Source organism: Suncus etruscus, chromosome 17, assembly GCF_024139225.1.
Source record: "Suncus etruscus isolate mSunEtr1 chromosome 17, mSunEtr1.pri.cur, whole genome shotgun sequence".
Classification (NCBI taxonomy): domain Eukaryota; kingdom Metazoa; phylum Chordata; class Mammalia; order Eulipotyphla; family Soricidae; genus Suncus; species Suncus etruscus.
Window position 1 is genome coordinate 27,573,168 of NC_064864.1, and position 22,452 is coordinate 27,595,619.

At 38.1% G+C, this 22,452-nt stretch overlaps 1 protein-coding gene across 3 annotated transcripts in view; it reads left to right on the plus strand.

Annotated features, from left to right (window-relative positions):
- Positions 1 to 10,217: 10,217 nt before the first annotated feature.
- The window catches only part of CCSER2 (coiled-coil serine rich protein 2), a 124,402-nt gene continuing 112,167 nt past the window's right edge, over positions 10,218 to 22,452 (plus strand). For all 3 annotated transcript variants that reach the window (XM_049790645.1, XM_049790646.1, XM_049790647.1), the window contains exon 1: positions 10,218 to 10,385. The gene's annotated coding sequence lies outside the window, so the exon portion shown is untranslated. The remainder of the gene's footprint in view (positions 10,386 to 22,452) is intronic.

Consider the following 22,452-nt stretch of genomic DNA (forward strand, 5'->3'; position numbering starts at 1 on the left):
TAATTCCTAATGTTGATTTAATATCTATCAGCCACTCTTAATCTCTGTCTTTACAACATGCACAATTAATCCTTTAGCATAGTACTACTGCAGGACTTATCAGGGAGTGAAGTGCTCCCGAGAGGAGGATGCAGAGGATGTATATGCAACAGGTAGAATACTAAGGTGATTAGAATTGTTCTGAAGGGGGTTGGAGTCTAATATGTCCCAGTTATCCAGTGACATTCTCTACACCAGAGTTTCATAGAAATTCCAGTTCAGACTGGCATCAAACAGGCATCTTGGTCTGTCATAAGGAACATATATTTTCTTTTTAACCCTACTGGAAGAATTGATCATTGGTCAGTAAAATTGGGGTGAAAAACTTCTCTGTGATTCTCTCAAACATTAGGAAAATTTGAAACAGATTTGACAAAGGAAAGTGTGAGGAAAGTAGGCTATGGGTCATTAAGGACATGGTTTCCTATTAGGGTGCAGATGACTTCCAAAGTAGTCTAGGGGCCACTAAGGAGATGGTTTCTTATTCAAAGATACCACCTTTGGCAGGTGGAGCACAGGCTCAGTTTCCCAGTTTTCAGGTCAATTGGCAAAGTTTCTGAAGAAGCTTCTCTCTAGCTTTTTGGTGCCTGGCCCTCTGTACTCTGTTCAGCTCTGAACCAGATGGGCCACTTGGAAGTGCTGAGTTACTGACTGCCAACTCTCTTAGGGTGTCCATATTGTTTAGAGAAGCTGCTCCAAGCCTCTTATACACTATACCAGACTGAAGTCGCTATCTGCTTAGAAAGTAACTCATAGATGTTTTGTACCCTGCATTCTAATTTGAACTACCTGCCATCTTTATTGAAAATCCTCTCTATAGTGTTCTTCGTGAACCTGACATTTCAGGTCACACATCATTCCTATCCTCCTTGGTCTGTTATTAGCCACTTCCCAGACAAACTTTACAAGGTCTATTTTGTTTGCAGAAGCTGAAGTGAACTCAAGGCATCCCAGTAGAGCTACTAATACTGAACAAATGATATAACTATATTTTCTGTCACTTTTACTGGAGTCTTTTTGCCTAGAGAAGTAGACAAAGAGTAGACATTATGTCAATGGTCAGAGAAGACAAGTGACATTTTACTTGGGAACTTTTTCTTTCCCCACAACAAAAAAGATCTTATTAGCTATATCCTTCATTCCTTTCATGCTCACCCATACACATTAATATGTATATGTAGATAACTTTTTATAGAAAGAAACAGGAACTAGAGGCAGTCATTGAGTCTTTTAACCCAGCAATGACTCTTAAAAAGTATTTTTTTCAAGGTTCAGCTTTATCCATGTTTTAAGCAGATTCATAGTTCCATAACTTTTTCTCAAACAAACAGTAGGTAAAAACTCTGGGATGGGGTGAGGCGGGAATTTAGATGGCTTATATATAAATAAAGGAATTCAAATTTCTCTGTTAATGCTGGACCAAATCACTGTATTCTTTGTCCTCAGTAACTAAGGATGTAATAGCAGTTGGAGATAAGAGTCTTCCAAGAGGTAACTAGTTAAATGAGGTCATGAGGGTCATCCCTAATTCTTCATGATTAGTGTCCTTGAAAAAAGGGTAGACTAGAATCCAGACACATTCAAAGGGAAGATAATAATAGGACAGCAAGAGGATGGAACTATCGAGAGGCTGAGGGAAGACTAAGAAGAAAGGCCTTAGTAGAAACCAAACTTTTGACCTTGTACTTCTGGTTTCCAGGCTGAGAAAATACATTTTGCTTGATTAATTCACTTAGTCTGTGCTAATTTGTTATAGCAGTCCTAGAAAACTAAGAGTTCTGTATATATACATTATAGTGCAAATAAATGCATGGCCAATTATAACTTTCATTTTTTAAAAATACATACTGAATCATGTTATAGTAATGTTTAGTTATTGAGCAATTTCTAAATGCCTAGCTTCCATCCTGTCTGACATTTTTTAAAAAATCTTACATATTTTACTCATTTTAATTCTCAAACGGTCTCTCTCCATTCCAATTTTTACCAAGAGACAGGGAAAGTAACTTTTTCAAAATCTCACAAAATGTAACTGGCAAGCAGCAGAGCCAAGATTCAGAGCCAAACAATTAAATTAGGCTGGGGAGCCATGTGCTCCATCAGCACAGAGAAATTTATTTTTCACTAAAGCATACTTAAAGCTAGCTTTCCATTTGTACCTATTGCATTTATTTAAAGAGTGATATGGACTCTGGGAATTTTGTTTTTTATTACAGAGCATAAAATGAAACCTCCTTGGTTTCTTTGCTCCTTTAGCAAGCAGCCTTCTGCTCATCCTCAAGAACCATGACTCATCAAGAAAGAATGAAGGCATTTCCTCTTACCAACAGCAAAATGATCATTGAATCACTGCTGATCCCTCCTAATTTAGTAACTTAATTACTTTTGCATAACTAACATAATTCCTTTTTTGAGAAGCTTTGTATGAAGGATTTTTGTCACATTATGCCAGAGTACTGTATAAAATTTTTAAAAAATCACTGTATAAACCAAGAAACAAAACACATAATGGAAAATACATTTTTAGGCATTATTGTAACACCAAATATTCAAGGTATTAACTATAACAAATAATCTCCAAAGGTAAAAAAGTAAAACAATGCTAAAATCATACAATTTTATTTGGAAAAATGAGAAGACGTAGAATTATTGGGCAGAAATTCAACTTTCTAGAAATATTAGTCTTCCTCTAATTTGTAAGACTAAAGAAACTCCCATAATACTATCTTTTTTTCTGAAAAATATGTTAATCATAAATTTTTTTGAAATACATAGAAGGAAAAATAGTCAGAAACCCTCTCCTACTAAAGAAGAGCAATAAAGAGGCTGAGAACTAATTTTAGCCAGTTAGATTATATTATACAGCTTTTTTTTTTTTAATTCTGGTGATGAAACAAAAATATATACAAAGGTCATTAGAACAAAATTGAGAAGTCCAAAAATAGATTATACTGCATATGAATTGGTAATATATAACTGTAGCAGCATCTCAAACCATTTAGGGAATGAGTGACTTTAAAATGTTCTTTTTTGGGCCCGGAAAGATAGCACAGCGGTGTTTGCCTTGCAAGCAGCCGATCCAGGACCAAAGGTGGTTGGTTCAAATCCCGGTGTCCCATATGGTCCGCCGTGCCTGCCAGGAGCTATTTCTGAGCAGACAGCCAGGAGTAACCCCTGAGCACCGCGGGTGTGGCCCAAAAACCAAAAAAAAAAAAGTTCTTTTTTTAACTTGAGGTATAATTATCATTTAGCAATGCACAGCAATTTTTAACATAATGAATTGAGTTTTGACAATTGTACACACCAATGAATCCACATTGCCAACTAAATTATGTATACCCAGGATCCTGGAAAGTTTCTCCTGCTACTTCCTAGTCCTTGTTATCCCCATCTTCTAATTCCAAGACAACAACTCAAATATTATCTTATTTCTATTTACTTTTTCTAGTTCTAAAATTTCATATAAATGAAATCATGTGGTATGTACTCAATATTGTGCCTCATCTCTTTTTTATCAGTAATTATTTTATTTGATAATAATAATATCTCTAAGTACTATGATTACAAACATGTTTGTAGTTGAGTTCCAATCATAAAAAGAACAGCAGTGCAATATTCCCACCACCAATGCCCCCCATCTTTCTCCTCCCCCTTTCCCCTGCCTGTATTCAAGACAGGCGTTCTATTTCTCTCACTCACGACCATTGCCATGATAATTGTTAGTGTAGTTATTTTTCTAACTGCACTCAACCCTCTTTGTGGTAAACCTTATATCATGGGTTGTTTCTTCAGCCCTCATCTCTATCATCTCTTGGTATTAATACAATACTGTCTTTTATTTTTCTTAACTTCCAGAAATGAGTAAGATAATGTGTTTATCTCTCTTCCTCTAACTTATTACTCTGCATAATAGTTTCCATGTCCTTCAATGTATAAGAAAATTTCATCACTTAAGTTTTCCTGACATGTGCCTCATCTCTTTTATACCAGATTTTATTTTATTTATTTATTTTATACCAGATTTATTACCAGATTGTTTCTTTTTCATACTAACCTAATATTCCATTTCTATCCACTCACAGGTTCATCCATGTGTGATTACTTCCAATTTTTAGAATTTATGTAAACTTTTAATGAAGTTACTTTTGTGAACATGTGTTTATTTCTCTTACATAAATACCTAAAAGGAAGTCATCATATAACTGGCTATGTTTAAGTGTATGAGAAAGTATAAGAATGCACATCAGATGGTTCTACCATCTGTATAAGATTTCCAGTCATTTTACATTCTTTCTTTGTTTTGTAGGTTTGTTTGTTTGTTTGTTTGGGCAGGCAGGCACAGTGGTAATGCTCAGGGATTACTCAAAACACTGCATTCAGGAATCACTCCCGACTATGCTCAGGGACTTATGGGATGCTGGAGCCCAAACCCAAGTTGAAGGTTTGCAAAGGCAAGTGCCCTACCCATTGTACTATCATTCTGACACATACTAATATATTTTTATAGTTGGAAAATAAAGAGTAATTTAAAATTTTAAAATATCAAGGATTGAAATTCTTGGACAATAAGTTGCATATTTAAAAAATTTGTGAAATAAGGGGCCAGATAGATAGAATGGCAGGAAGGACATTTGCCTCAAAAGTGGCCAATAGGATTTTGCTCCCTCGCATCTCATATGGTTCCCTGACAATCGCCAGGAATAGTGCAGAGCCAGGAATAACCCATGAGTATCACTGTTATGTGACCCAACCATCCCATCCCAAATAAAATGTAATTATTAGCAATATGCTTTAGAGTTGATGCCACTAACTAAACTGAGAGTTATACAAGGAAATCCTCCACCAGCTAGTAGTTGTATGTGTGTGTGTGTGTGTGTGTGTGTGTGTGTGTGTGTGTGTTGTTTTTTGAGCCATGCAAAGCAAGTGCCCTATTCATTCTCATGCCCCTGTGTTTTAATTTGTATTTCCCTTGAAACTAATAATATTATGTACTCAGTTACTTGCTCCTTAGATATTCAAGAATATTCAAGAATGGTGTATACTTATAATTTTGATTGTCTTTTTATTATTGATTTGAATGAGTTCTTTAAGTATTAATACAAGTTAGCTTTCAGATTCACAATCTTCTTATGAATGTTGACTCTAGTTTTCCCTTTTACTTTATTATTTTTTGATGAGTAGAAGTTTTTAATTTTGCTGATGTCCAGTTTGCTAATACATTCTTTTATTTCTGGGTTCTGCTTAATAAATATTTGTCTATCCCAAGATTATGAGTCTAATTTTTTATGGTTTTGTCTAAAACTAGATTTGTCATATTAACTTATAAATTTCATTTTTGTCTAGTTGTCAAAGTTGATTTTTTATTCCAGGTGGATACAAAGTTGTTTCAGCACTATTTATTGCAAAAGGCTAAACTTTCTAATAATGGTATTACGATAGGTCATTCATATGAAAAGAGAGAAAACTGTGTTCATTCCATATACAGAAAAATTATAATTTAGTCTGTTGAGACTCATTGCATAATTTTGACATTTAGAATTTTATTTTTCCCACCAGCTTTATTAGGTATAATAGGTATAAAATATTGTGTAAGATGAACAAGGTGATGACTTGATAGACATGTATTGTACAATGACTACAGTAAGGTTAGCTAATTTATCCTACGCTTTGTATAATTGCTGTTTTGTTGCTATGGAAAGATAATTGAAGGCCTACTTCTCATAGCAACTTTCAATTATACTCAACATTATTATTAACTATTGTTATCATGCTTTACATAGATCCCCCAGAAATTGTTTATCTCATAATTAGATGTTTGTGCTCTTTAATCAACCAGTATCTCCCCATTTTTCCACCCCTTGGCTCTGGCAACCACTATTTAACTTTCTGTTTCTGTGAGTTTTCCTTTTAAATTCCATATATTAATCATACCATATCATATTTTTCATTGTCCATCAGACTTATTACTATCTCTAGTATCCATCTATATTGTTACCAATAGCACATTTTATATATATATATATATATATTTTGTTTTTGTTTTTGTTTTTGTTTTTTTTTGGGCCACACCCGTTTGCTGCTCAGGGGTTACTCCTGGCTATGCGCTCAGAAATCGCCCCTGGCTTGGGGGGACCATATGGGACGCCGGGGGATTGAACCGCGGTCGCGATCATTCCTTGGCTAGCGCTTGCAAGGCAGACACCTTACCTCTAGCGCCACCTTCCCGGCCTGAACACATTTTATATTTTTAAATAATTTTCTAAATTGAATCACTATGGGATAGTTACAGAGCTATTCATAATTGAATTTTAATCATACCATATCATACCAATTCTTCACCAGTGCATATTTCCCTAAACTAAGGACATTTTATTTTTGATGGTAAAATATTCCATTTTATATATATACCACAGCTTATTTATCTGTTTATTAATTAAAAATAGTTTTTGTTCCATGTCTTGTGTATTGTTACAATCAAATATATAATGTCACAATCAAAATGAAGGTTCAGATATTGCTTTGAGTTAATGGTATAATTTTGTTTGAATATATACTCAGTTGTAGGATTGTTGAACCATATGGTAGTTGTAAATTTAATTTATTTTGAAGCCTCTATACAGTATCATAATAGCTATAACAATTTACAGTCCCATCAGCAATCACAGGGGTTGCTTTTACCCATATTCTTGCCAAGACTTTACATTTTTAAACAAAATTTTATGTAAGGCACCATGATTTAAAAAGTTATTTATAGTTGAGTTTTAGACATAAGATGTTTTAGCACCAATCCCACCACCAGTGTCAACCTCCCTTCACAATGTTCCAGAGTCCATCTCATACCTCCCTCTCCCAGAACCCCAACTGACAGTGGTAAGGGGATACTCCCAGATCACTGCTCAGAGAGCTATGTATGCTGTGTCAGGGATCATATCTTGGCCTCCTTCATGGAAAGTATGTGCTCAGTCCATAGTTCTTATCTCTCTACCCTTTACCTATCACAGTATTTTTTTTTTTTTACCATGTACCTGTTACTCTTCATGTACTATACTACTTTCCCAGCTCATTATTTAGATTGGGGAACGCCCTTTCTCAACTGTTAGCTTTCATGTCTATGCAGTGTTGAAGGTTTCCCTGATTGTGCCTTCATGCGACCCCCGGAGGGGGACCCGCGGGTACTTTGTCTTTCAATTGCCTTTCAAGGGTTTTTGAGATAATTCTCTCTCAGAGAAATTTCTCTCAGAGATATGCTGTAAGAGTATATCACTCTTATCAGATTTGGATGACTGCAGCAAGGATTGTTAAGGAGGTTTCTATGTAAAGTGGTTCTTAAAGTGTGCTCCCTAGAAAAGTTTCCCTGAAAACTGACTAGAAAATCAAATTTTTGGGGCACCATTCAGGCTGCTGAATTAGAAACTCAGGAGATGGTATCCAAAAATCTGGGTTTTACTAAGCACCTCCAGGAGGTTCTGATACACTTTGAATTGTAGAGAAACCAAGATAACAAGCTATCATTTTGGAGAATCAAGTTCCTCTGGTTTCAGAATGTGAAAAATGTTTCTTTCCCAGATCCTTATAAAGAGACTGTTGAATAAATGCATAGCATTTTCCTTAATATTCAAGTACAAGCTGGGGCCCAGAGCAATAGTAAGGCTGGTAGGGAGATTGCTTTGTATGTCAGGGGTCTCAAACTCACGGCCCGCGGGCCGTTTGCGGCCCTCCGTACAACATTTTGTGGCCCTGCCCTAGAGGAATCTTTTTTAGTTTTGTTTTGTTTTGTTTTGTTTTGTTTTAGTTGTTTGGGTCACACCCCCCAATGTTCAAGGCTTACTACTGACTTTGCACTCAAGGATCACCCTGACTTTGCCTCCTGTGGCCCCCAGGTAAATTGAGTTTGAGACCCCTGTTGTATGTGGCGGACCTGGGTTTAGTTCCTAGGCATACCATATTGTCCTCAGTGCCTCTTCAGCTGAGAGCCAGGAGTAACCTTTGAGCACCAATGGACATGGCTCAAAACGCGCGCACACACACACACACACACACACACACACACACACACACACACACACACACACACACACTACTAGCTGGTGGAGGTTATTCCTTGTACAACTCTCAGTTTAATTGGTGGCATCAACTCTAAAGAACATTGCTAATAATTACATTTTATTTGGGGGTGGGGTGGTTGGGTCACACACAGTGATGCTCATGGGTTACTCCTGGCTCTGCACTCAAATTATTCCTGGCGGTTGTCAGGGGATCATATGAGATGCCAGGAAGCAAAATCCTGTTGTCCACTTTTAAGGCAAATGACCTTCCCTCTATTCTATCTGGCCCCCTATTTCACAAATTTTTAAATATGCAACTTAATATCCAAGAAATGTGATCCTTGAGATTTAAAAATTTAAATTACTCTTTATTTCCCAATTATAAAAATATATTAGTATGTGTCAGAATGATAGTACAATGGGTAGGGCACTTGCCTTTGCAAGCCTTTAACCTGTGTTCAGTCTCCAGCATCTCATATGTCCCGGAGCATAGCCAGGAGTGATTTCTGAATGCATGCCAGGAGTAATTCCTGAGCATTACCGCTGTGTCTGCCCAAACAAACAAACAAACAAACAAAAAACCCACAAAACAATATAATGTGTATTAGTAGATGGGATTTTCTTTTTCAAATTAGGTATGTCTGCTGATCTCAATTTGGTGATAATTCCCTTCCCTTCTCCCTGTTATAATATTGATTTGAAGACAGAAAAAGTGGATGTTTTACAAGAAATCTGTACTGGTATTTATTATATGCAAGTTAGCCTATTGGTGAGTTTGCCCTGCAAGAATTTAAGAGCTCAGTTAGTCTACTGCCAAATAAGGACAGCTCAGGATTTTAAAAGCTAAGAGACGCATGCTTTCGGATCAAGGACACTCAAGACAGATCTAAAGATGAAGGAAGAAAGGAGGAGATGGTTGTGGATGATGAAACTCCAAAGGAAAGGACTTGGTTACTAGTAAAGTAATCGAGATTTGGAGCCATGGAGTGCCTCCAAATCTCAGCATTTATGAGTTCTCCTTCCATTTCCAGGTCCTCCGCAAAATCTGGTGTTTTGATTTAGCTAGCTGGGTGTGTGGTTCTCAATAGCCCTTGGGCAAGCAAGGAAGAAAAAAACAGTTTCGAGCTTGTAATCAGAAAAATGTTTGGACATGTCCACATCACCGAAAGGAGGGAGAAGATCACATTAGCCCCAAACTTCATACTATACTTAAAACTTTCTGAGTCAGGACAGGCGTTCAAAAATTGGACAGCTGCACTAACAACTAGCATGACAATGTTAAAGAATGAGAGAAGTAGAATGCCTGTCGGGAATACAGGCAGGGGAATGGGGGAGAAGGGAGAAGGGGGCCCTTAGTGGTGGGAAGGTTGCACTGGTGAAATGGGGGGATGTTCTGTTTAGGACCCAACTACAAACATGCTTGTCATCATGGTATTCAAATAAAGATTTATATATAAAAAAGAAAAAAATAGATATTAAATTAACAATAACAAATATAAAATATTCAAATAGTTAATATATAAATCAATTAACCAATAAAAATCATACATTAATCAACAAAAAATTAAGCATCAATATATTATCTATAATCATTTAATCAAAATATAATACAAATATAATAGACATATAAACAAACAAATAAAATAGATAAACACAACAGAATAAAATATTGTATTTATTAAATAAATTTATTATTAAATAAATATATATTTTATTAAATATTTAAATATTTTTTTTAAAAAAGAAACAAATAAAAATTGACAGCCATTTGTTTCAGCAGCAAATGTGAAAACTAAAGGACTAAAGGCTGGAGCAGCAACAGCAGCCGCGGTGACGTCACTGGAAGGGCGGGGCCAAGACGTGGAGTCAAGCGGCTGAAGACGACAACAAGGTCAGGCAGCGCGGAGGGGCGGGGCCCGACGTGGGGGATCCGGGCCAGGCAGGGAAAGGCTGGCTCGGAGGCGGGGGGCGTGGCCACATGTGGCCCGAGCAGGCGGAGGAGGCGGGACTTAGCCTGGCGAGGCTCGCGCGCCTGCGCCGGAGCGCGGGGGGCGGGGCCGCGCGTGCGCGGTGAGCGAGGTCCCGGAGGGTGGAGTCGGGGCCGGCGCCGGGGAGGGCGAGAGGGCGGGAGGGGGCGCTGTGGCTGTGGAGTCCGGCGCTCCCTCAGGCCGCGGACGATGCTGGCAGCCGAGGCCCGGGCGGCGGGGTCGGCGGCGGTGGTGTGACGCGCCGCCCGTCGCCTCACCTTGGGACCTGTCAGCCGCCTCGGGGCCGTGTGTGAGGCGGGGGTCCCCGGACCTGGTGAGAGCCGGGGTCGGGCTGAGCCTGCGGGCGGGGCGGGGCGGGCAGCGCGTGAGTCCGGGACGTGCGGGGACCGGGTGGGGGCCCCGTCTTCTGGGCTGACTCCCGGGGCGCGCGTGCCAGGCAGAGGCCGCCTGGACGCCCTGAGCACCCCGCCAGCGGTGACTGACGTGTGGGGTTCCCTCTCTGCTGGGACTCGTCTGGGGGAGAAGCCGCGATGCCCAGTGTGCTCTCTGCCCCCTGGGCAGAGGCTGATGGGGAAAGTACCAGGGTGCCTCCCCCCCAAATTGTGTCTTTTTTTTTTTTTTTTTTTAATGCTTTGTCTTTTGCTTTTTTTTCAATTAGGAGTCAAAACAAAGACACACCCCAACTAAGACTAAGGCACATCCTGGGTGACCGGATCCTAGGTGCAACACATCTAGGTTCTCTAGGTGCTGAAGCATGCATGATTCCTGCAATTTGACACACACACACACACACACACACACACACACACACACACACACACTAGGTGCAACACATCTAGGTTCTCTAGGTGCTGAAGCATGCATTATTCCTGCAATTTTACACACACACACACACACACACAAACACACACACACACCACCCCACCCCACACATTATAAAGCTACTTGTTCTCCGTCACACACACCATACATTATAAAGCTATTTGTTTTCCCTGCCATTTACACACACACACTACACACATTCTAAAGCTATTTGTTTTCCATCTCACACACACACATTATCAAGCTACTTGTTTTCCATTTTTCTTTCCTTTCTCTTTATTTTGGTCTTTGTCAAAGGAAAAGGCCAATGCCCACCTTCGTGGTCGATGCTTATGGCCAAGCTTGAGCTGGAAGGCCAGCAATTGCAAATTGCCCAGCTAATTCTTAGGTTTTGCTGTTGGTTTGATCAACCATCCTAGGTGGTCCCAGATTGGCAGGTGAGATGCCTTAGAACTGAGTTGGAGGAGGCTTGGCTTTTCTTATTTCTTGCTCCGAGTTTCTCCTCCGACTCTCAACTTTGCTGTATTAATATAAGCAATTCTTTTTTGAAAGCTTTTGAAAAACAAACAAACAAAAAAACCTCACCTTTGAGACTAAAAGACTTTACTGGTGACTTCAGTGGAGCTTTTCCCTGGCTCTTAAAAAAGTTATTTATCTCCCACCACTCTTTCTTTCTTTTTTCGCTCTTGTCCTTGCTGGGAGTTGTTACCTGTGTGGTGGTACCAGGGTTTCTGTGGCTTTTTCTTTGCAATATTGAATATCTGTTGCTGAGCTAAATTTACCTCAGGCCAGGTTAAGCTCTTCCTTAAGGAAAAGAAATTTAGGATGTTCTCTTGGATTTTTGTGGGGGTTAAAAATAGACTGCAGGCACCTCTTATCTATAATTGGTAAAAAATTTAAATGTCCTGGGTGTCTTTGCTGAAAGTCAGTCTTCTTAGGCATTGCTGCTGTTGGCCTCTCAATTTATTATAGCTTGTCACTCTTTCTGTTTGGTTGCTCTCACCAATGTTGACTTTAAAGACTCTTTAGGTAAAGACTTTTTTAAATTCTGGCAGTAAATTCATATGGTGTTTTGCATCATCATAGTATACCATATCGTACCGTATTATACCATAGTAGAAACTGCTGGAAGACATTCTACGAACAAAAACTTTCTGTTCGAAAGCAACAACGTTCTACTTTTCTACATCTAAGTATTTTCTTTTAGTTCAGTGCCTTGCTTCAGTCTTTGACTATGTGATGGAAGAATGGGACTTTATTATATTGTGTGTATATGTGTGTGTATATATATTTTTTGTCTGTCTGTTTTTTTGGACCACACCCTGCGGTGCTCAGGGGTTAATTCCGACTCTGTACTCAGCAATCTCTCCTGGCAGTGTATGGGGGACCAAATGGAATGTTGGAGATCTAAACCAGCCAGGCCCATGTGCAAGGCAAGTCTGTACAGCTGTACAGACTGCTGTACTATCTCTCCAGCCCCCAGTTTAAAATTTTTTAATTAATTTTTTTTTCCATTTTGCTTTGATTTGGGGCCATATTCAGAAGTGCTCAGGGCTTACTCTAGCCTCTGCACTCAAGGATTACACCTGAGGGTGCTCAGGAGATCATAAGCAATCAGTAGCAAGGCAATCACTTTATCCACTGTCTATGTCTCAGGCCCCAGGAATAATGGGACTTTGATTTCACATTTGAAAGTCCATCAGTCATTCTCCATCATCTGTGTTTAATGAGTCAGAGACTTCTCATAATATCTGATACATATCTACATTTCTAATTTCATCTCCTACCTTTATACCCGACTTCTCAATACAAAGACTGCTTAGATTTCTCTGAAGATGACATCTTCCTTTGTGGTTTAATACTCTTCTCTCTGTTGAAAAGTCTCTACCTAGTGAACAACCTGCCCTTCAAGACCTAATCAAAATATCACCTCTGAATCTTGTCCAAGTATTTTTTAGTCGGCTTGCCTTGACCAGTTCCGTAATAGTAGCACATTGTACATTCTGCAGTTAGAGTTTGTTAGAGGATATAGTTAATGATTTGTCTGTAGTTCTCTTCACTAGAAGAGCTTTTTTTTTTTTTTTACATCCAACCTAGCATCTTATTTTTTATTTATTCTAATGAGAATACTGATAAAAATCTTTAACTAGATATAGATCAAAAGAATACATTATTTAAGAAATGCCAAAATAACTTCTCACTATGCAGATATGTATAGTGAAAATATAAATGCATTTATATCTACTGTCCCTTTACAAAATTTACTTTTTGGATATATCAAAAAGTAATCAAATATACTATTGAAAATATGTCTCTTTATATATTTGAGAAATCAATCTTTATAGTTAGACTCTTTTTTTTTTAATTTATTTAAACACCTTAATTACATACATGATTGTGTTTGGGTTTCTAGAAGAGCTTTTTAAGATTAGAAAACATTGTAACTTCAACAAACACTTTCTTAAGATACATCTTTTTGGAAAAACTATATACTGAATGAATTTTTGAGAAATGCAACTGATAGGCAAAATGAGTTCACTACATCTTCAGTATCAGACAATTTAGGAGAGAGGAGCAGATACTTTTAAATATGTTAGAATGAAGTCAGAATTTTTGTTGCTTAGGAATGAAATCCTGGTTATGACCAAAATAAAAGGACTTCATATTGAGGTAAAATAATGCTCATAGTAATACAGGTAGAAAGAGACAGAGCTGTTTACAAATCAGATCTTTTAACCATCTGTGCATTGTGCCTTTGCTCCTCAATTTTGCTTATTCTGAATCTTAGATTGTTTTACAATCCTAGTAGGGTGTTTTGAGAGGCGTGGGTATATATTGATAAAGGAGTGGGAAGCCGCTAAATTAATAGAACATTGGACTTTAAATATTGAAGAGTATTTAATTCATCTTTAAAAATTGCACCCATTATATAGCAAAGGCTCTTTGCTTACTTAATGTGACTAAGGTTACTTTAGTCAACTGTATCCCTCTTCTCCTGATCTTATACTTATGTATTTTCATTACTCCAAGGTGCTTTAAGATAAAATGAGGAAGCTGTCAATTTTTGTTAAAAAGTAAATTTGTGTGCACATTCTTCCTTCTTGAATGTTTACTTGTCAGTTTTAGGGGCTTAGCTCTTGAGTGACAAAGAAATAAGAGAATTCATTTGGGAGTATGGAAGAAACCTAACCTTCACTATTCCATTCACTAGCTAGTTGTTAACCTAAGTGCTTAGAGCCCTCTCTCCAGATGCCCCATAACAAGTGCCTTCTGCTCACCATATGGAAATGCTACATTCTATGTTTTGATGGTAAGATGAGATTTCATATAACAAGGTTACAGCTGGCTAATTGTGTGGCTAAAAAAATGTATTTGGCTGGTAGTTTATGAGGCGAATGTATCTAATAACTCTGATATGATAGATTTTTTTTTAAGCCTTTGCATTGCTCAGGCTAGCCTTGCTTGTTTTTTTTTTTTTTTTTTTCCTGGATCATTTCTGGCAATTCTTGTTACCATGTAATGTCTGGGATCAAACTCAGCCTTCCTATATGTGAAGCTTGTATCCCAGCCTATTGAGTGAGTTCTCTGGTCCAAGGTGTTTTGTTGAATAATTATATGATTTTGGGGAGTTATGTGCTTCTAAAGTATATAGACATACTTACTGTGTTGGATCTTCAGTTCCAATAGTTCTTTTAAAAAGCTTACTCAGGGGACCGGAGAGATAGCATGGAGGTAAGGCATTTGCCTTTCATGCAGAAAGACGGTGGTTCGAATCCGGCATCCCGTATGGTCCCCCGTGCCTGCCAGGTGCGATTTCTGAGCATAGAGCCAGGAGTAACCCCTGAGTACTGCCGGGTGTGACCCAAAAACCAAAAAAAAAAAAAAAAAAAAAAAAGCTTACTCAGTAGTCAATAATTAAAAAAATAAAAACAAACATCTTCTCATTTAATTTCTATATGTTTTTGTACTATAATAAGGCATGAATGTAAATTTTAATTACTTTTATAGTTAACATTTTGCTATAGTTTTTATACATTTAGTTTTACATTACAATTAGCTACTTGATTTTCTTTTGTTTGTTTCTTTTGCTTGAGCACACACCTGGTGGTGCTTAGGTCTTTTTCCTGGCTGTGTGCTCAGGTACTATTCCTGGCAGTTCTCAGGGACCATATGGGATGCCTGAGCTAGAACCTGGGTTACTGATAAGGCGCTTCCAGTTTTGTAAATAATGTAGTTAATATTATAGCAGACCTTCATTATTGCTTTCTTTAGCTTTAGATTCTTAGAAGGACGTTAGAAGGTCACAGCTTTCTCACTTTTGAAATACCAACACATTTATTTCTGAGGCTTTTCTTGAATTATATTGTCTCCAACAGGCTGGTACACCAATATTTTACTTACAAACTTTAACTTTTAAAAGTTTGCATTTAGGGCCGGGCGGTGGCGCTGGAGGTAAGGTGCCTGCCTTGCCTGCGCTAGCCTAGGACGGACCGCGGTTCGATCCCCCGGCGTCCCATATGGTCCCCCAAGAAGCCAGGAGCAACTTCTGAGCGCATAGCCAGGAGTAACCCCTGAGCGTCACAGGGTGTGGCCAAAAAACCAAAAAAAAAAAAAAAAGTTTGCATTTAAAAAAAAAAGAAAAAGTTTGCATTAAAAAAATAAATATAAGGGGGTCGGAGTGATAGCACAGTGTATAGGGCATTTACCTTGCATGTGCCCAACCCAGATTTTATCTCTGACATCCTATATGGCTCCCCGAACCCTCCAGGAGTGATTCCTGAGTTTAGAACCAGGAGTGAACCCTGAGTACTGCCAGCTGTGGCCCAAAAAAACCAAAAAATAAAACAAAACCAAAAACGATATATAGGTATCTATCACTACTTATACGAAACCAAATGTAATATTTTTTCTGTAGTTTTATTTGTATGGGTTATTTTTCCTTTGTTGATATATTTATTGTAATCATCCTATCAATTTTCTTTGGTACCAAATATAAATAATCTCTTGAAATATATTTTTGATCCTACTTTTTTTTTTTTTTTTTTTTTGGTTTTTGGGTCACACCCTGTGACGCTCAGGGGTTACTCCTGGCTATGCGCTCAGAAGTTGCTCCTGGCTTCTTGGGGGACCATATGGGACGCCGGGGGATCGAACCGCGGTCCGTCCTAGGCTAGCGCAGGCAAGGCAGGCACCTTACCTCCAGCGCCACCGCCCGGCCCCTTGATCCTACTTTTATTATTTTTATTGTAGGCTTTTTTTAGTATTGTGTTTTTGGGCTATATCTGGTGTGCTCAGTGGTTACTTCTGGCAGCCTCAGACCATTTGGGATACAGGAATCTAAGCTGGGTCGGCCACTTGCAAGGCAAATGCCCTACCTGTTGTGCTATTGCTCCAGCCCCATAGACTTATTTTCAAAATTATTAAAGCTACTGACTTTAAAAAATAGTGATTTTTATCGTTTAACTATAAGGTCAGATCATTATAACATCTAATGAATACTTTCATTGAGTTGAAATTTCTAAATGAGGAATTTCCATTGATAGTAATTGCAGTTTTTTTTCTGAAGCATAATAGGAAAGCAAACAGAAAATTAAATAATGTAGCTAAATCATTTTTATTATTTTTATAGGTACTTTTGAAAAAAAATTAGTAAATTTAGACAATTTTTATAAAGTAAATATTTTTGTTAATTGAAGCTTTTGTTGGTTTGATATTACTAGAAAACCATTTTTATAAATATATGAAAGTAAAACTTTGGTGATCTGTTTCTCAGGGCAATGAGACATTCTAGATCGATGAACTACCATAGGGTAATAATTGTTCTCATTATACTGGTACTTGGAATGGAGTTTTTTGCTTAAGCCTTAAGCAGTCTTAGTAACTAGGTTGTTTTTGAAGTTGTTTTTTGCAAATGAGAAAACTTAGATAAAGGAATCTGCCTAATACATGACTGGTAAGTTCTGGAATTGAAACTGCCTGGTTTTAAAAACTCTTATTTGAAAATTATATATATATATATATATATATATATATATATATATATATGTATGTATGTATATATATTTAAATTTTTCTTATTTTATTTGCTAAGGAATGGATTTTTATCTTAGGTATTGGAGAGATGTTAGCTCTTTCAATGTAAGGGATGATATATGGTGTGCTACATCTTCTAGGGAGATGGCTGAATTGGCAATTAGAAAGATATTGATTTTTTTCTGATAGGAAGTGTTTTAAATAGATTATATGGGAAATGAGCTTGTTTTGCGAAGTGAAATTTGGGGATTAGGGGATATTTATAGGAAGATACAGGGCTTGATAACAGTATAATAAAGTAGGAAGCTGCAGTGTTGATTTGGAAGATATCGAAGTGGGGTAATGACTGATGAAATTTCACTCATATCTTCATGTTTTATTATTTTAATAGCATTGACCATGATATATTGTATTTAATATAGTGACATAGCCACCTCCTCACTGGATCTTAAGCTTTTAAAAGGCAAGTACTGAGTAGAAAATGAGCTAATAGCAAGGCAAGAATTGGAAATACTAACAAAGAAGTAAACTTAGACGACCATCTTAGATATAGTTTTGGATGGTGTTCCTTAATGTGATATACTGATGGCCAGTGGTTGTATTAATACAATTTTTTATATCACATGTTCCCTCTTCGGCACTGTCCTCCCCATTTCACCCTTCGCTCTTTCCTCCCAGGTGCCTTTCTTTGAGTATCCTGTGACCTCTTGCCTTTTCTAACTTTCTGTATTTGGTTGTGCTCAGTTTCTTCCTGGTTCTATGCTCAGGGATCACTACTGTCAGTGATTGGGGAGTAGAGTTGAGGATCAAATCAGGTCAGCCAATGCAAACCAAGTGCTTTTCCATTGTATTGTCTCTCAGGTTTTCTAATTTCTGTTTGCTACTGGGCTATAGGAGCTTGATTCATTCTTTTAAGAGCAGCCTATCATAATGCATTTTTTTGGGTGGGTTGTTTTGTTTTTCCTTTTGGGCCATACCTTTTGGAGCTTGGTGGCTACTTGTGGCTTGTTGCTCAGGGGTCAGTCCCAGAGTTGAATGGTGCTTGGGAGACTATGCAGTGCTGTGATGAGTGATATCCTGTCTATAAATTCTGTGCTCTAGTTTGTTGGATTATCATCCTACCTTCTGCTCCTTTCTTTTTAAGTGAGTTGATCAAAGTATTATATGGATAATTTCTAAATTTTTAGGTTTTTTTTTGTTGAATTGTTTACTTTTGAATGTCCACAACAGTGTTGTTGTTTTTTTTTTTACTTTAAAGATTTCTTTTTGGTTTACTTCATATTTTGAGTCATAGGGAAGATTAAGGATTCTTAAATCTGGGATCCATGAAAACTCAAATTTACCCTCTGGTTGCATTCCTATGTTGATTAGTAGATGAATTTGGATATAGTAGGATCATCTTTGAAGATTGTTAATCTGAAAAAAAGAACAGGACTATCAATACAAATACTTAAGAATCTGTGTTCTCGGGGGCCGGGAAGGTGGTGCTAGAGGTAAGGTGTCTGCCTTGCAAGCGCTAGCGTAGGACAGACCGTAGGACGGACCTCGAGGTTCGATCCCCCGGCGTCCCATATGGTCCCCCCAAGCCAGGAGCAATTTCTGAGCGCATAGCCAGGAGTAAACCCTGAGCGTCAAACGGGTGTGGCCCAAAAAAACCAAAAAGAAAAAGAAAAAAAAAGAATCTTTGTTTTCTTTGTGCTATTCTGTAGTTATGGTATAGGGTTTGTTCTAAATTTCCTTGGTTTTTAAAGATTTAAAAAATTAAATTTAATCTTAAACTTAATTTAATTTTACATAAGTTTAAGTTAAATTAGATTACATTTTTTCTTTCTTTTTTGTTTTTTTAATTTTTTATTACACTTGGCCTGGGTGCTCTAGGCCTCTTTCTGCAGTGCTCAAGATGCCATGAGATTCTGAGGTATTGAACCCTGGCCTTGCATGACTTCAGTTCTTTGAGCACTCTCTGACACATTTGGTTGGTTCTGAACTTAGTCCATTCGCCTCTTTTTCAAAGAGTCAGTAGGAGAAGGAATTTGTGTTGATTTCTTTGATACTATTTGCTTAAGAGAATTCTTACCCTTCACTCTATAAAATGGTAAGAGAAAAAAGAGAAAAAAAAACTCAGCTGCTCTTTTCTTCCCTTTTCTGTATTGTTGTCATTAACCTCTTCTCCCCCATTACTGGTCCCAGCTGTTTTGTTTGACACTGAGATCATTCAATGTTTGTCCATTCTTCTTCTGACTTATTTTGATTAACATGGTATATTTCATTTCTCACTAAGTTGTAATGGAACCTAACATTTCATTTTTCTTATAGCTGATAATATTCCATTGTTTATGATATCCAATCATCTCTCTCTGCATCCCCCCTCTACCCCAGGTGTATCAGGTGAAACTTCTTAAGCTTGGTTGAGTAGTTCAGTATTTGAATTCAGATTGTGGTGTTGCATGGGTCCTGCCATGTATAGGCCATTAGGGTTGGTGATGCTCAGAAATGTTCAGGTGTATACCTACAGCCCCTGGGCCATGTGGTGCTTGAGATCGGACCTGGGGGCTTAATGATGGGTATGCACCTTAACTAAATCACTAACTGATCTGTACTCTATATCCTACTCATCTTTGCAGACTTGTCTGTTGTTGGGGACTTGCATTGTTACCAGATTCTGGACTATGATAAGTATTGCTTCAGTGAACATACGTGTGCACATATCTTTTCCAGTTATTTTCTTTGTGTTTTTAGGAGTGGAATTACTAGATCTAAAAAATAGTAGCTCTAGTTTCAATTTTTTTTGATAATTTTTATCTTTTTCTGTAGAGGCTGAATCAGTTTATTAGCTCACCAGTTGTGAAAATGAGCATTCGCTTTTTTTTTCTACCCTGCATCCTTGCCAGTAGTCGGTCTTTAACATGCAAACAATTTCAGGTCCTATTTTTTTAAAAACACCTCAGCCCTTGTCCTTCCTCCCTGTCTTATACACACTACTACTCCATGCCAAGTTATCAGAATCTTTAATGACTAAGTCTGGGGTGAATACATTAGGGACATGAGATAGGCACACACAGGAAGGTATTTTGAATTGTTATGGTATTAATGATATTTGGTTGCAGTCTGAGTGCTTTGGGGAAATTTGAGAGCTTTCTCTTGACCATTATGTCTTGGCAGTCTCTGTCAGGCTTGGGAGCTAAAATATTCTCAGAAGATCATTGCTTAGAAAAGCAGGAATTACGTATAACAGCTATTTAAGTATTTATAATGAGTCAGGTTGTATTTTGGGCTGAGCTGGTCAACTTACAGGAAAAATGCAGGTATTATTCCTTTTCAGGGAGTTAGAAGACAGCAGCATGTGCATATATTTTCCTTCATTTAATTTTAATTTTGCTCCTCAAGTTTGTTTGTTTTGGGATAGTTTATAATGATAAACACTTAGTATTGGTATCAGAGCTGGCTAGTTCTACAGTTGATGTATTTTTAGTACTTGTGAAGATCCATGTTCTAAATATTTTCATCCATTGTCTGAGACCAGATCCCGAATTGTTTTTTCTTATTCTGTCAAGAAATACTCTCCCTAGGGTCAGAATGATAGCATAGCAGGTAGGGTGTTTGCCTGAAACAGCCGAATTGGGTTGGATCCGCAACATCCTATATGGTCCCCCTAGCCTGCCAGGGATGATTTCTGACTGCAGAACTAGGAATAACTCTTTTTTTTTTTTTTTTTTTTTTTTGGTTTTTGGGCCACACCCGGTGACGCTCAGGGGTTACTCCTGGCTATGCGCTCAGAAGTCGCTCCTGGCTTGGGGGACCATATGGGACGCCGGGGGATCGAACCGCGGTCCGTCCTAGGCTAGCGCAGGTAAGGCAGGCACCTTACCTCCAGCGCCACCGCCCGGCCCCATAACTCTTTTTTTTTTTTGTTTTGTTTTTTGTTTCTTGGGTCACACCCGGCAGCGCTCAGGGGTTACTCCTGGCTCTATGCTCAGAAATCACTCTTGGCAGGCTTGGGGGAACATATGGGATGCCGGTATTTAAACCACCGTCCTTCTGCATGTAAGGCAAATGCCTTTCCTCCATGCTATCTCTCTGGCCCGAGAACTAGGAATAACTCTTGAGTGCCACTAGTGTGGCTCCAAAAGGAACAAAAGAAAAATAAAAAATAACCCCCTCCCCCCAAAACACCCTCTGATGGTTTAGGATGTGGCTCAAATGGTAGATTCTTTGTGTGTGAGCTTCTGGCTTTGACATCTTGTTGACTCTACTGGCTATAGCCCTGGTATCTCTGAGGCACTGCGAGGTGTAAGAACATTTAAGCTCCAACACTGCTACTGACATAGGCTCCAAAACAGTACTAATAAAAAAAAAAAAGAACAAAGAAATACGTTCTGACTAACTATAGTTAGTTTGTAATATTACAAACTATAGTAGAGTGGAAAAAGCATAACATTTTCTTCACCTGGATTGCATCTTTTAAAGGTAATTTACAAAAAGTAAGTGTAGATGTGATATATCAGCTGTTATACTGATTTGGAGAAATGACTAGAATAAGGTGGAAGGAGCAAGAGGGGAATGAGTACTGGTGCTTTTTTTAATAGGTGGTCAGAAAGGTTTATAATGATGAGTGCTGTTTGAGAAAATCTATAATAAATGAGATTGTGGTGTGATGTGATTGTGATATGAATGGAGATAATGGGAAATGATTTGAGAAAGATGTAACAAAAACACAGATGTAACTCTAACATGCTTATTCTGTTTCAGGATTGGCCAGTAAGGCATTGAAAGGAATGAGTGGTAGAAGATGAGGTCACAGACCAGGTAGGAGGTGGGTTGGAAAGGGCTAGCAGGATAGTGCATCATAGGATTTACGTGACCTTCTAGGCCGGGATGGCGAACAAGTTCGACACAAAGAGCCAAAATTTTAAACTGAGAGTCAGAGAGCCACACCTCGCAGTGACCTGACAAAACAAACACTCCCACAAAAGCATATAATTTTAACAATAATATATTAAACACATATTGCATCTTGCCATTTTGAATGAGGGTAAAAATCCTGTTCGCCACCCCTGTTCTAGGCCTTTAGCATGAAGTTGGCAAGCCATTAAAAGTTTTTACTTGCAACAGATTTCTCAATTGCTATATAGAGTATATTGGAAGAAGGGCAAACTGAGATCATTCAACACACTCTAGCAATAATCAGGATGGTTGATGATGGTGATTTTTAGGCAGGGATTGAGAGTGATTCTTATACTATACAAACATTTTAAAGGGAGAAAAGCAGATTGGACGTGGACTATGTGGGTTTTGTTGCAAAAACCTGGAAGAGTAGAATTGCTGTTTACTAAGACAGGGAAGACTAGGACTGCAGGTTTTGATGGGGACCAGATGAATTTAGTTTGGACATGCTGAGTTAAGTCCGAATAGAGATAATATTTAAACATGTAAGTGAGAATATAAATTTACAGTTCAGGGCAAAGGTCTCAACTGAGGGTATACATTTCTTGTCATTGACTTAGAAAGTGTTTATTATAATGAAA